Genomic DNA, 12,427 nt, shown 5'->3' on the forward strand with positions numbered 1-12,427 from the left:
AAAATAAAAGTAGCCAAATCGTCTTCATAAATACACTTTTCAGCGACACATGACAGAAAGACTAATTATTTCACTTGAATGTTACAACTCTCCACAGATGTGATGTATCACTACCTAGCACCACAACAAGCAACACAACATTAGTATCTATAGTTCAAATCCATTTGTATCTGAAAGGCGGAAGTGGGGAAATGTTATAGTTCAGAAGAGAACAGTTCAATTACACTAATCCCCTACCAAAACCCAATAAGGAATAGATATACTCTCCAAGTAAACATATACTACTTAGTCTCAACGCTACTGGAGGAGCCTCTCTCTCTGAAACAGACCAATGTTGTCTTCTAATTCAGAGCTTCCATTTTAACCGCTACAGTAAATATCTCCATGACTTTCTTCTGTAACATTTCTTTTAAAATGAAACTCATCTCTCACCCTTACAACCAAAGATAATTTAAGATTGAAAATGTAGATGGACTTCTGAAATCTCATCAGGCAGCACAAGGGCTGTTACTGGGCAAGAAGTACTTCTACTGGGTAAGAAGGCTTTGGTAACAACCTTGTATTCTTCCCATCACTTTCCTAGTAGGAACTGTGGAGCAGATCCAGACAAATTACCAAATATTCAACATACTAAACAACAGATTACCAAACACTTTAAAAGGAGAGATATTGGAGTCATGGGAGACTTCAACTGCCCCATCTTTTGGAACTCAAACTCTGCCAAGAATGTAAGGTCCAACAAATTCCTCCCTTGCCTCACTGATAATTTCATTTCCCAGAAGAAGGAAGAAGCAACAAAGGAGCCATATATCTTGCACTTGGCCTTTACCAACAGAGAAGATCTAATTGATGAAGTGATCATATCCTCTTGGGTTTTGTGATGCAGAGGCAAGGGAAAGCGAAGTGTAGTCACACATGCAGTCTGGACTTTTAAGAAGACCAGTTTCAAAAAGCTTAAGGAACTACTGGGTGAACTCCTATGGTCAGAAATACTCAAAGCTAAGGGAATCCAAAAATGGATGGAAGTTTCTTAAAGGTGAAATACTGAAGGCACAAATGCATACAATTCCAACAAGAAAGAAAAGTGGGAGGCATCACCCAAAAGGAAAGCAGTGCTGAACTTGGTGAGAACAGAATAAACAATGCAATAAGGGAACTGCAGTGCAAGATAGGAAAAGAGGTGGTGAGGGAAGACCTAGCTACTTTAAATGAATGTAAACAACCTGATGCACTTAATGAGCTGCTCCCAATGATACTAAAGGAGCTTGAGGATTTAATCTCAGAGCCTCTGTCTATAATCTTTGAGAATTAATGGAGAATAGGTGATGTCCCTGCAGCCTGGAGGCGGGGAAATGTTGTCCCCACCTTCAAAAAGAGTGTGTGTGGAGAAGACACGGGTAACTAAGACTGGTGAGCTTGACAACGATACCAGAAAAAGTCCTAGAACAAATAATTAAACAGTCCATCTGTGAGCACTTAGCAAAGGATGCTGTGATTACTAAGACCCAGCATGGGTTTTTCAAAAATAAGTCATGCCAAACAAATCTAATTTCTTCTTTTTTTATGGAGTTACAAGTTTGATGGATCAGGGGAATGCTGTGGACATAGCGTATCTTGATTCCATTAAGGCTGGTAAAATGTAGGTTGAACAAGGTAACCGTAGCAGATTACCTCAGAGAACTGGGCCAATGGAAGTTTCCAACTCCTACACCACCCTACTTCTCAATCAAACACTTTGCCTGCTGCTGTGTGCAGGAAACCCAGTGATACTATTTACCTACCACAGCACAAAGTGAAACAAAGGAGCATTAAACATAACATTTCTAAGTGCCATAAGGAACACACACGCCTCAGTTTGAATATTAAAATCAAGCATAGACCTTCAAAGTTTCTATGTGCTTATTCCACTCAAGCAGTACAAACACTCTGTGCCAACAACTTGCACAGATTATCTACCTTGAGGAAAAATCACAAAAATTAAACCAGCAGGCTAAGTCAACACCTGCATTGTTAGTATGCTGCACTTTTGTGCCATTTGCTTGGAAGTTAGATTGTTTGAAGTAATTCAGTAAGCTGCAGCTTCCCCGAGAAGCCATTAAATCTCAGGACCAGCTAAAAAAGGAAGATGCAGAGTTTAAATGGTTCAGACAGAGATATTTTCAACTTTGTTTGAGCATTAAGAAGGTAGGCTAGTTTCAATTTGAAGTCTCCATAGAATTTTTTCAAATATTCATATTCTGGTACCAAAATTGCAAGACAGACATTGTGTATGTGTTTAATAACAGGGCTATCAATTCTTGAAAAAACAACAGCTTTTGTGTCATCTTTTAAGGCAAAGAATAGTTTAAACGCTGTTGACTGAGTTTCAAAAGTCAATCATTATGTAAGTACAAGGAAACAAACAGTAAGGAAACAAATAAGACACCATGAAGCAAAAGAATAGGTTAATTTTCAAGTCACAGAGAAAAAGGGTAGGGTAATGGACTCCAGTTCCAGAAATATTTGCACACTAATGGCTTTATGTAAAGTGATGTACAAGTATATCAAGAATAGGTACACTACATTTTTGTTGAAGGTAACCTACAATATTCATACCAGAGCTCAGTGACATTTTCATGATGGAAAATAGTATTTATACATTGCTTGCCTTTCGCTGGACCTATCAACTGGAGACAATTGCTATTTTTTGAAGTGTGCTTTAGCGCCACCATACTGCTAGCAATCTCTAGTACTCTACAATATCTCAGCCATTATCATAACTCTCAGCTGAACATAAATTGTTTGCTGTTTACCTTCTTACATCTAAAAATAATCCTAGTTCTCAAAGCAGCAGACGATATGATAAACCTAGACTGCACTATCTGAATTTCAGGTATGGACTCCTTATTTGGAGACTTTGGGGTTTGTTTGTTTTTCAAAAAATGTGTTTTCTTGATTTTCAAAGCTTACAGAAGCTGTTATAATAAAAAGAACAAGAATAAAATACTAAAGAGGTAACCAAATTAAGAAAACGATTTTACTCTGTCTTATTTGTATTATTATTTTACAATATTTTATAATATTTATATTATAAAATTATTTATATTATACACAGCTATAATATCTACAGTCTATAATATTCAGATAAATAACTATTAATTGTTCCCTCCATACAATAACATCCTACATGTTACAAAAGGTGTCAGAGAGGATAGTTCTAAGCCTTTGTCTAGACATATAGAGCAGGATTCTCCTAATGAACTCCATCAGTTGAAGCTCTACACAAGGGTTTCTGCTTTTACAAGGGGCTTCTCCACTCCCCCTGTGCACCCCCTGAAATAAGCTCAGGAGGGGGGGGGGTCAGGAGAAACCCAGAATAACACATGGAGAAGGAAGGTGGGATCGTTCCATCTGGCAAGCTGATATGCTGCACAGATGGAACATTTGTTAACAGCTTGGTGTTGAATTCCTCCCTCAGTCTCCAAGTCCAGACACAGATTTGCCCATTCATCAGCAACCTAACAACTAGGCCTCAGAAAAAAATAGTTACTGAAGCATTTGTACTTCTAAAGCCTTGCATTTATGTAGTAGTATTAAATCTTTTTATGAAATGCTTTCATGAACCAGGAACTTTTAATGGCATTCCAATTGCTTGTGCTCCCTTCCTATCAAAGAAATGATGATACTAAATGGCATAATTTTCTGCATTATATATCAACAGAGGTTTTTTTGCACAGTAGCCTGATTCACACATCATGCTAAAGCAAACCATAGCTTAGTGAGAACATGCAAGCTGTTGGACAGGAGGATGCAACCAATTTGTTCCTCTTTTCTGCTGAGCTAAGCCATGATCTGACTTGTTTAGCCTGGAAAACAGGAGAGAGAGGAGATATGATAAAGGTAAAGGTCTCCTGACAGTTAAGTCCAGTCACAGACAACTCTGGGGTTGTGGCGCTCATCTTGCTTTACAGGCCGAGGGAGCCGGCGTTTGTCCGCAGACAGTTTTTCTGGGTCATGTGGCCAGCACGACTAAGCCGTTTCTGGCACAACGGAACACCGAACCAGAGCACCACACGGAAATGCTGTTTACCTTCCCGCCGGAGTGGTACCTATTTATCTACTTGCACTTTTTAGCGTGCTTTTGAACTGCTAGGTTGGCAGGAGCTGGGACCGAGCAACGGGAACTCACCCCGTCACGGGGATTTGCACCTCTAACCTTCTGATTGGCAAGCCCAAGAGGCTCAGTGGTTTAGACCACAGCGCCACCCACATCCCATAGGAGATATGATAGCCATCTTCAAATACCTAAAGGCCTGTCACATGGAAAATGAAGCAAGCTTGTTTTCTCCTGCTATGATTCTACGACTTGCTGTGACATCCAGGTTCAGGATTCTGGTTTAGCTCTCTCCAGACTAACCACGAACTGTAACCAAAGTTTGTCCTAGGGTTACAACTTGCAGTTTGTCTGGCAGAACTAAGCTTAGCTGAGTGCAGCACAACAACAAAACAAGTGAAAAGGAGTAAAGCAGCTGCGATCATGTCTTCCAAGAGCCAATAAGCTCACATTTTTGTGCTAATTCATGGTTTGGCTTAGCAAACCAGATCACTGGAATATGTACCTTATTACTGTATACTGTAGTTCCCACATGCTACCAAGTCCAGGTCCAGCAAAAGCTAACCACTACCAAGTACCACTGATACCAAGGGAAGAAATTATTCACCATGAAGCTTAGCTGGTGCCTTCCACAATTTCCAGAGGAGCACCCATGTTAGCCTGTGGCAGCAAAAATATAGTCTCTAAACGTATTACAAGAGTCCAATAACTTTATTATCGTGCAAGCTTTTGTGGACTTAAAATTAACACTTTTGTGATAATAATGAATTGTTTTGTATACATAAGACTTAACCCAACCAACATGGAATTTATTGCATTTCCTTTCAATTTGGCTATTGTGTAGATGTACCTGCCAACCCATGGATAATATTCCGTGCACCTGGTAAAGTGAACACTAGTCCACAAAACCTTATTGCTATAAAGAAGGTATTTTATCTCTGAGGTGCAACAGGACTCCTTGCTGTTTTAGTTTCTGTGGGTTTATGGCCACTATGTGCAACTTTTCTATCAGAGGGTTGTGCTGACTAAGTCATGACGAAATATCCTTGTGAGGATATTCAAATTCTTCTCTCTGCAAGACATAAGCCCAGGGAAGGAACAAGATAGGCCATACCTTATTAATTTTTGAATGTTTAGGCAGGTGGGCTAGTACCATTTTTTTGTGGCTAGTAGCAAGCACAACTGCACTACAGAATGGAATGCTATTGCTAGTATTGCTTTCTGCATTTTTTAGAAGTCCAGCTGAAGGTTATGTAGAGGTCACTAATTTCTTCAAGAAATTAAAAAGACAGTTATTTTATGAAACAACAGTTTTCTTTTTCCTTTCTTTGGATGGTACAAATTACATATTTGTTTAGAAGTTACACAGATGCTGATAGTGGCAAGAACCTGTTCATATCATTACAATCCAATTTTACATAACATTAGATTCTCTTATAATGGAAGCCTCAACTGAACTATGCAATGCCTTCCTCAATTTATAACAAGTAAAACAGAAAGGGATGCAGCTGCACACCTACAAAAATGAAATTTTCAGATAAGGGAAGCATTTTCTTCAGCAACAGGGAGCGGCGCTGCTATTTTTACATGCATTAGAAAGCACATGGCATAAAATCCAGACACTCAGCTTTCATCCTTGCAGCTGCAGTACATAAAACATGAAGACAGCACCTTAACATCTTCCATGTTTAGGGGATTTAGAATCTGTATGTGCATGGCAACTTGCCCCTTTCTCATAGTTCCAGACCACGCTTCCACATTCATATCTCTTCTCTGACCTATTATTTATCTACCACTATCCCCACACAACAAACTTCCACATATGAGAATATTGGAATACATTTCCGAAGAAAATCCAAAAATTGACTATTTAATAAATACTGCAAAATAATTTTACTCTAGTAAATCTACAGAAATTTTGTTAAGTATTTAACATTAGAATACTATTTTATGATCATTTCAGCTATCAAAGTACAATATAAAATATTAAGTATCTTGAACTTTACTTAAGCCTGAGCTCCTAATCTGGCACTCATGGGCACCACAACATCCTCAGACATACTCTTTAGAGCCTGCCCGGCTTATTTTTAACTGAGGCTGAGGGTCTTTTTGGCTTTGGGGTGTTATTGAAGGAGAGTGTTACTTGCTTTTTTGTCAGTTTTAGGGTGTGTGTGCATGTTTTGGCCACTGGCAGGAGGTGTTCTGAGCACTGACAGTTTCTTCTCCAATATGGGCATTTACTGTGCTCACAACAATTCCAAGATTTCTAGATGTTCCCCCAGGTCTAAAGAGGCTGGGAAACTCCGACTGAAGTTATTCCACATGTGGAATTGGTGAGATATGATTTTAAAAACTATTTAAGGAACTTAAGGACAGAAACTTTGTGAATGAGGCATGCCGTCATCTACCTTTCTCTTGCTACTAACAGCCATTTACTCTTCCAAAGACTAAAATTTGTTCATTGTAATATCTCATTCTTCAATCTGACAGCTCCCAGGGCAGCATTATTTTCCCTTATTAGTGAAGGCACACTAAAGGGCAACCCCAAACACATCTTGGCTCCTGCTAAAGCAAGCACTGTGCTAATCTCTGTATTCTACGGCGGGCAAAGTATAATATTTGGGATATCTCTCACAAAAGAGGTGTTCCAAGCCCCCTTTGAAAAGGCTGTTAAAAATTGTAGAAGCAGCCTTCAACAAAGGAAACAGTGGCCTGGTCAGAGGTATATGATCTAGGCTTAATAAATGAAGACACACACACAAGCCTTGTGCCTGAACTTCTGTTGTTAACATCATTCTGTGGCCTTTCTTCCTTCTCCGTCTGCAACAATCGAAAATCTCCTGGTTAATTAACCACGGCTTCCTGCTATGTCTAAACCTGGAAACTACAGTTACCAAACTGCAACAAACCAGCATCTTAAAATCAACTTCGAACTACTGTCAAATTACAAAGCTGAAAAGGTATAAAACCAACCAGGGCAGGATCTGTTTTTGTACTAATTCAGAAGTACTATGGCAAAAAATTAAGATTCAACAAGAGGAGAGAACTTTAAAAAGCGATACAGAACTCCCTGCTAATACATAAACACTTTATAATAATGCCAAGGGCAGCATATCTTCTATGTCACTATCTTCAAATGATTTCCAATTCAGAGAGGCTCCCAGGATGCAAGGATAAGCAGTACAAAAAAGTTGTCTAATCTACGAGTGAAAGTGACAATGACAAAACTAAGTATTCATTTTCTGGCCTTTATGGGCATGTTCAGTTCATAGCATTTGCAGGCATGTCCTTGAAAGGGACAAACCCTGTGCAATCTGTTATGAAGCAGAGTAGTCAAGTTTTTATACTAAGTGATTAATGAGCTGACAAGCAGAGTTAACACAACTGTACTAACTGTTAAGATTAAAACAATTATACAACTGGTGTGTGATGAAGAACATAAGGCCCTTCATGCAGCAACAGGCACAGGGAGAAGAGAACCATAAACATACATTTAAGAGTGACTCCAAAGAGGCAAGCTGAGGAATTGCTCTGCTTAGGAAAGTAATGCCTATGAAAACATTGGTAAAGTGAAAAACCAACTATAGACATGATACAGTAGTTCCAAAGAGAAGCTGAAAGGTTAGGGAGCGTAAAAGCACGAGTATCATTCACTTCCAGCTTTTGTTCTGCTGGAAGCAATATTTTCCAAGTATTAGCTTTAAAAGAAAAAAGGAATAATGGTGTCTATAATGAGCTATCCAAGCAACTATTGATTTGCTTAGATTAAAAAGTTTATCAGTGCAGAGCTGAAGCTGATGGAACCAACAGCTGATCGGCGGCAAAAACTACCATGGCAACACTGGGAACTGATCTGAATATATTCTCCTCCCCATTTACCAAAATTATCTGGGAAGACATCTGCTCTGTGCCTCCTCCTCCAGAACTGGTGGTTCTTCGGGGCAGGGTCTTTTTTCTTTTACAGTAGCAACACAATTGCAGGACCTGTGTTTCATCTAAGGGTGGGAAAACTGCAGTCTAACAGTGTTTATAATGCTAAACAAAACTTGTGTCTTAATCACTCACTCACACACACACACAAAATTATTAAGCATGCTGATGTGAAAGTCAAAAATCCAAAAGTTTGTGATAAGCATGCAGCATCAAAGTTCACATTAATAATAACTGAAGCCAAGTTTAAAATTTCATGTGGCTTTTTAAAAAATAAATGTTTTTTTAAATTATAAATACTTTGATTCATTCTTATTGTCAAGCCCAACATATTATTTATAATTAAAGATCATGTTTCAATCCTTTTGAAAATTAAAATCAAAATAAAACAATTATGGGAGCCAGGTTTGAAGGGGGTCTGTGGGGTTTTTATATTCACTTAAAAGGGGTGTGAGTTTAAAAGGCTGAGAAACCCTGCTTTACATGTTTGCTCTACATGTGGATGGCATGTGAGAAAGAAACTATTTTGGTTTAATTATTATATTCAAAGCTTTAATTGGAAACTCTTGCTTGTAATCCTTGTAAATACTGTAAGACACAACAACTGAATAGCACGTGCTTCCTTTGCGTGGCTTAAATTAAGAAAGAATAAAGCACTGAAACCAGCTAACACATTAATTTTAACATGCCCAGAGAGCTATGCGTTAGATAGACTTTTGCAAAAGTATAAGCTGAAAAACACAGTGGATAGTATTCAACCAAATTTTAATCAGAACTGATCTACTAAAATAAATCTAACTTAGATTCGTGCTAATTAATTCCCCGAGTAAAACATGGCTGAATACCATCCACTGAATCACTACTTTAAAAGTTCCCAGTTTGACTGGTATTATCTATTCATTACTTTACTAATCTTATGAAATATTTTGTTTCGCCCCCCCCCCCAATGGAAAATCTTCAACCTCACCTCACTGCTGATAGTATGGTAAGCTAACTGGAATTGTGGTTAAATGCAAAACACATTATTGGTTTTGCTCTATAGCCTACAAGAATACCAAATGGCACTTAACCAAGTGAAAGGACACACATCTAAAGGCAAGTTTCATTAGTAATTAGGAGTCTAACAAGACTATACAGGATATCCTTCAAGTGTATATGCAATAAGTAGGGCTTACTGAGACAGTTATGTATGCTATAATCACAAATATGACCTCTCAACATGTCCACTATAAACTTCAAATTTCCAATGCTTTATAAGTTTGATGAATTATTTGCTTTGAAATACCACAGTAGCAGAATTGTAGCCTGGACATGCTTTTCACCCAAGTCTTCCAAGTTTAGGATTAACAGGAAATTGGTCCAAACTTGAATAGACTTTCATCACTTCCTTGTCAATTTCCATTTATCCTGTCCACAAAGTGGCAAAACTTTGCTTTGTATACGAACGATAATTAGATCTTATTAGAACGATAATTAGATCTTATTAATTAGTCCCTTCATCACATCTCATACTAATCATGCATGTATGCGATTCTACTTAACAGTCATTTAACCTTTCGGCTTACCTGATGGATTCAGAGTATTAAGCACCATCTTTTAAAGTGGTACAAACTAATTCTAGAGCACCAGTTTTTTTATATATAAATGCAAAGGATTGTCTTCAGATTTTTTTTGTAACTAAAAGGCATCTCATGCAATGACTCCTTTGTCCTTATTGCACCCCCCCTCCCCAAACAACCTGAATGTCTGGAGACCTTCAGGTAAAGGGTGGGAACAGCCTACATAAGATATCCTAGTCTCACAAGCATCTGTGAGCTGCCCATTTTAAGCAATTCACCGCTTCTCAATGCAGCTTTCAATCCCACCTCAAAGCAGCAGAAAGAAAGGGAGCACAGTGGAAAGCCCTAACGTGTCTTTTGCTAGTCTGTAGATAAAACCCAAAACATTTCAAACTGGTTGCTTTAATTTATTCTTTGGTTTTATTTTTCCTTTTTATTGCTCGTTTATGACATACTTTGAGCACTTTTTCTTTAAATTACATTTCTTAGTAAAATAAAAACAGCAAACAGTCAACATTGAGAAAACACTTGAAACCGTAAAATGTCAAGGCCCAACTAGTAATAGGAAGGCTGCTTGCTTGCACACTGCATTTATATTCTTGGGAAAGGGCACAAAAGCAATGGCAAGAAGTTCATGTAACAGATTTATAAGCATAATTTATAAATTGCTGCTACTTCTTTGCTAACATATGTGCCCCTGTAATTTAAGTAAAGAGGGTTAGGAAACACGGTAAATATATTCTTAATAGTTGAAGTATGCAGCAAGCCTTAATCCAGGAAAAAGTTTAGTTTATTAATTTGTAGGCACCAACTTTAGTCTGTTCAATCTGTGAAGTTGTGAATTAAGAACAAGTTTGCTTCTTTTTTTGGAAGTTTGTTTGATTCTAGTTTATTGCTTTAAAAGGGAACAGAAATGCAAAATATTAAAAATGGTTTTTACTTCAAACAGCCAGCAACTCAGGATGAGTGGATAGGAAACTATCTTTGTTGAGGCTTTGATAATACACCATTTATTTACTCAGTTAACCAGTCAAAAGGCATATGATAAATCAGTTTACAGCCAAGAAGTACCATTAAGAGTTCAAATAATGTATATATACTTCTGCTATTACAGTGGTACCTCAGGTTACGAAATTAATTAGTTCTGGAGGTCCGTTCTTAACCCAAAACCGTTCTTAACCTGAGGCACACTTTCGCTAATGGGGCCTCCCGCTGCCGCGCAATTTCCGTTCTCATCCTGGGGCAAAGTTCTCAACCTGAGGTACTACTTCCGGGTTAGCGGAGTTTGTAACCCAAAGTGTTTGTAACCCGAGGTACCGCTGTATATTAAAATGAACATCAATTTGTAAATTGGACTGCTTTCTTGGAACATCAATCAACTTAAACATCAAATTTCCAAGCCAAACAAAAAAGTTGTCTAAAAGTTAATTGAAACAAAAACAATAATTGCTTGTGGCTGAACCCTTCTGCTCTGAACAGCAATTGCCTCTCTACAAAAGTAGTGAATATTGGCCTAACCCAATATCACACTGTTGGGGAAGTCCCACCCCCAAAGTTCATGTTTTGTGTGTGAACAAGAGGAGTCTCTCTCTATGTATGAGGTCTCTAAAGCTAGCACTCAATGAATATATGCTGATGGCAGAGCTAGCAGTACACTCTCATTCCTTGTTCTATACATAAAGCATAATTGATCCTGGTTTGTAGGGAGTGCTTAAACAAGTGAGGGCTCCTTTTTCCCATTAAGAGTCACTGACTCACAGGGTGGGGAGGAGAACTGGGTGTTCATTCCCCCCCCCCCCCCATGCACATTTCTGAAAGTGCGGACTGATATCCCATCACCTTCAAGACTTCAGAAACTGTATGATCTCCTAATCCAACGTATTGGCATTATTGCTTAAGTTTGCATAGTTTACAATGACACTTTCCGCATGCAATGGAAAGCCACCGTCTAAAGCAAACCATGGCTTACTGTGAACAAGCAGTTTACATTCTTTTAATCATACCAGCCCCTCTCCCCGCCAGTACTCCACCAGGAGGAAACAAAGGAGAGCACTGGATTAGCATGAATTGTTTTCCTCAAACAAGCCAGAATCAGAAAGCCAAGAACAACCCTTGTTTTCTTATTGTGGTTAACTGTAGTGAAACAAACCATAAGCATTGATTATCATGCGATACTAAGACAGTGCTCTGGTTATCTCCTGTATAGCACAGGGGGGAAAGGAATGGGTGCAATTGAGCTTGTTGCTTATTCATAGTAAGACATAGTTTCTTGTTTACCACTGTGTGAACCAGGCTAATATAGACCAGGAAGCATGCACCTATAGGTCTGTAGGGCAAACTCATGTGTAATCAAATGCACACAAAGTTATAATCTAATTGTTAATGAAATAAGTAAGCATACCAGCACCTATCTGTGGGATATTCATCATCCTTAGAACAAAGATTTGTGGCAGAATTTCACAGATACAGTCAGCAGCAAGTTTCCATGTTAAAAAGTTAGAAAGTGCTGCTGTTATCACTAAACTGTTGCCAGCTGTTTGCGCAATCTGCCAATTCACACACATGGTATTTGCCTGGCCAAGCCACTCTGCTCACAAATAATTCACAGGTACAAATTGGCACTGCATGATCTACAGAGGCATGTTCTAATCTATGCAGCAGAAATTAACTGATGTCTATTTATGCTTTAACGGGTTTTGCTATGTATGTGGTATACCACCATGATATATTTTTATGAAAGTGTGGATTATAAACACTTAAACAAACTACAGAGAAAATATCTGCTCTTTCAACCCACTTTGCTCAAGGAATCAGTTTCTGAAATTCTGAATACTGTACTGCTGTT

At 38.4% G+C, this 12,427-nt stretch overlaps 1 protein-coding gene across 1 annotated transcript in view; it reads right to left on the reverse strand.

The window, feature by feature from the left end:
- ZFAND3 (zinc finger AN1-type containing 3) overlaps positions 1–12,427 on the reverse strand; it is a 135,945-nt gene that overhangs the window by 94,583 nt on the left and 28,935 nt on the right. The window lies entirely within an intron of this gene.

This window comes from Podarcis muralis, chromosome 3 (assembly GCF_964188315.1).
Source record: "Podarcis muralis chromosome 3, rPodMur119.hap1.1, whole genome shotgun sequence".
Lineage (NCBI taxonomy): Eukaryota > Metazoa > Chordata > Lepidosauria > Squamata > Lacertidae > Podarcis > Podarcis muralis.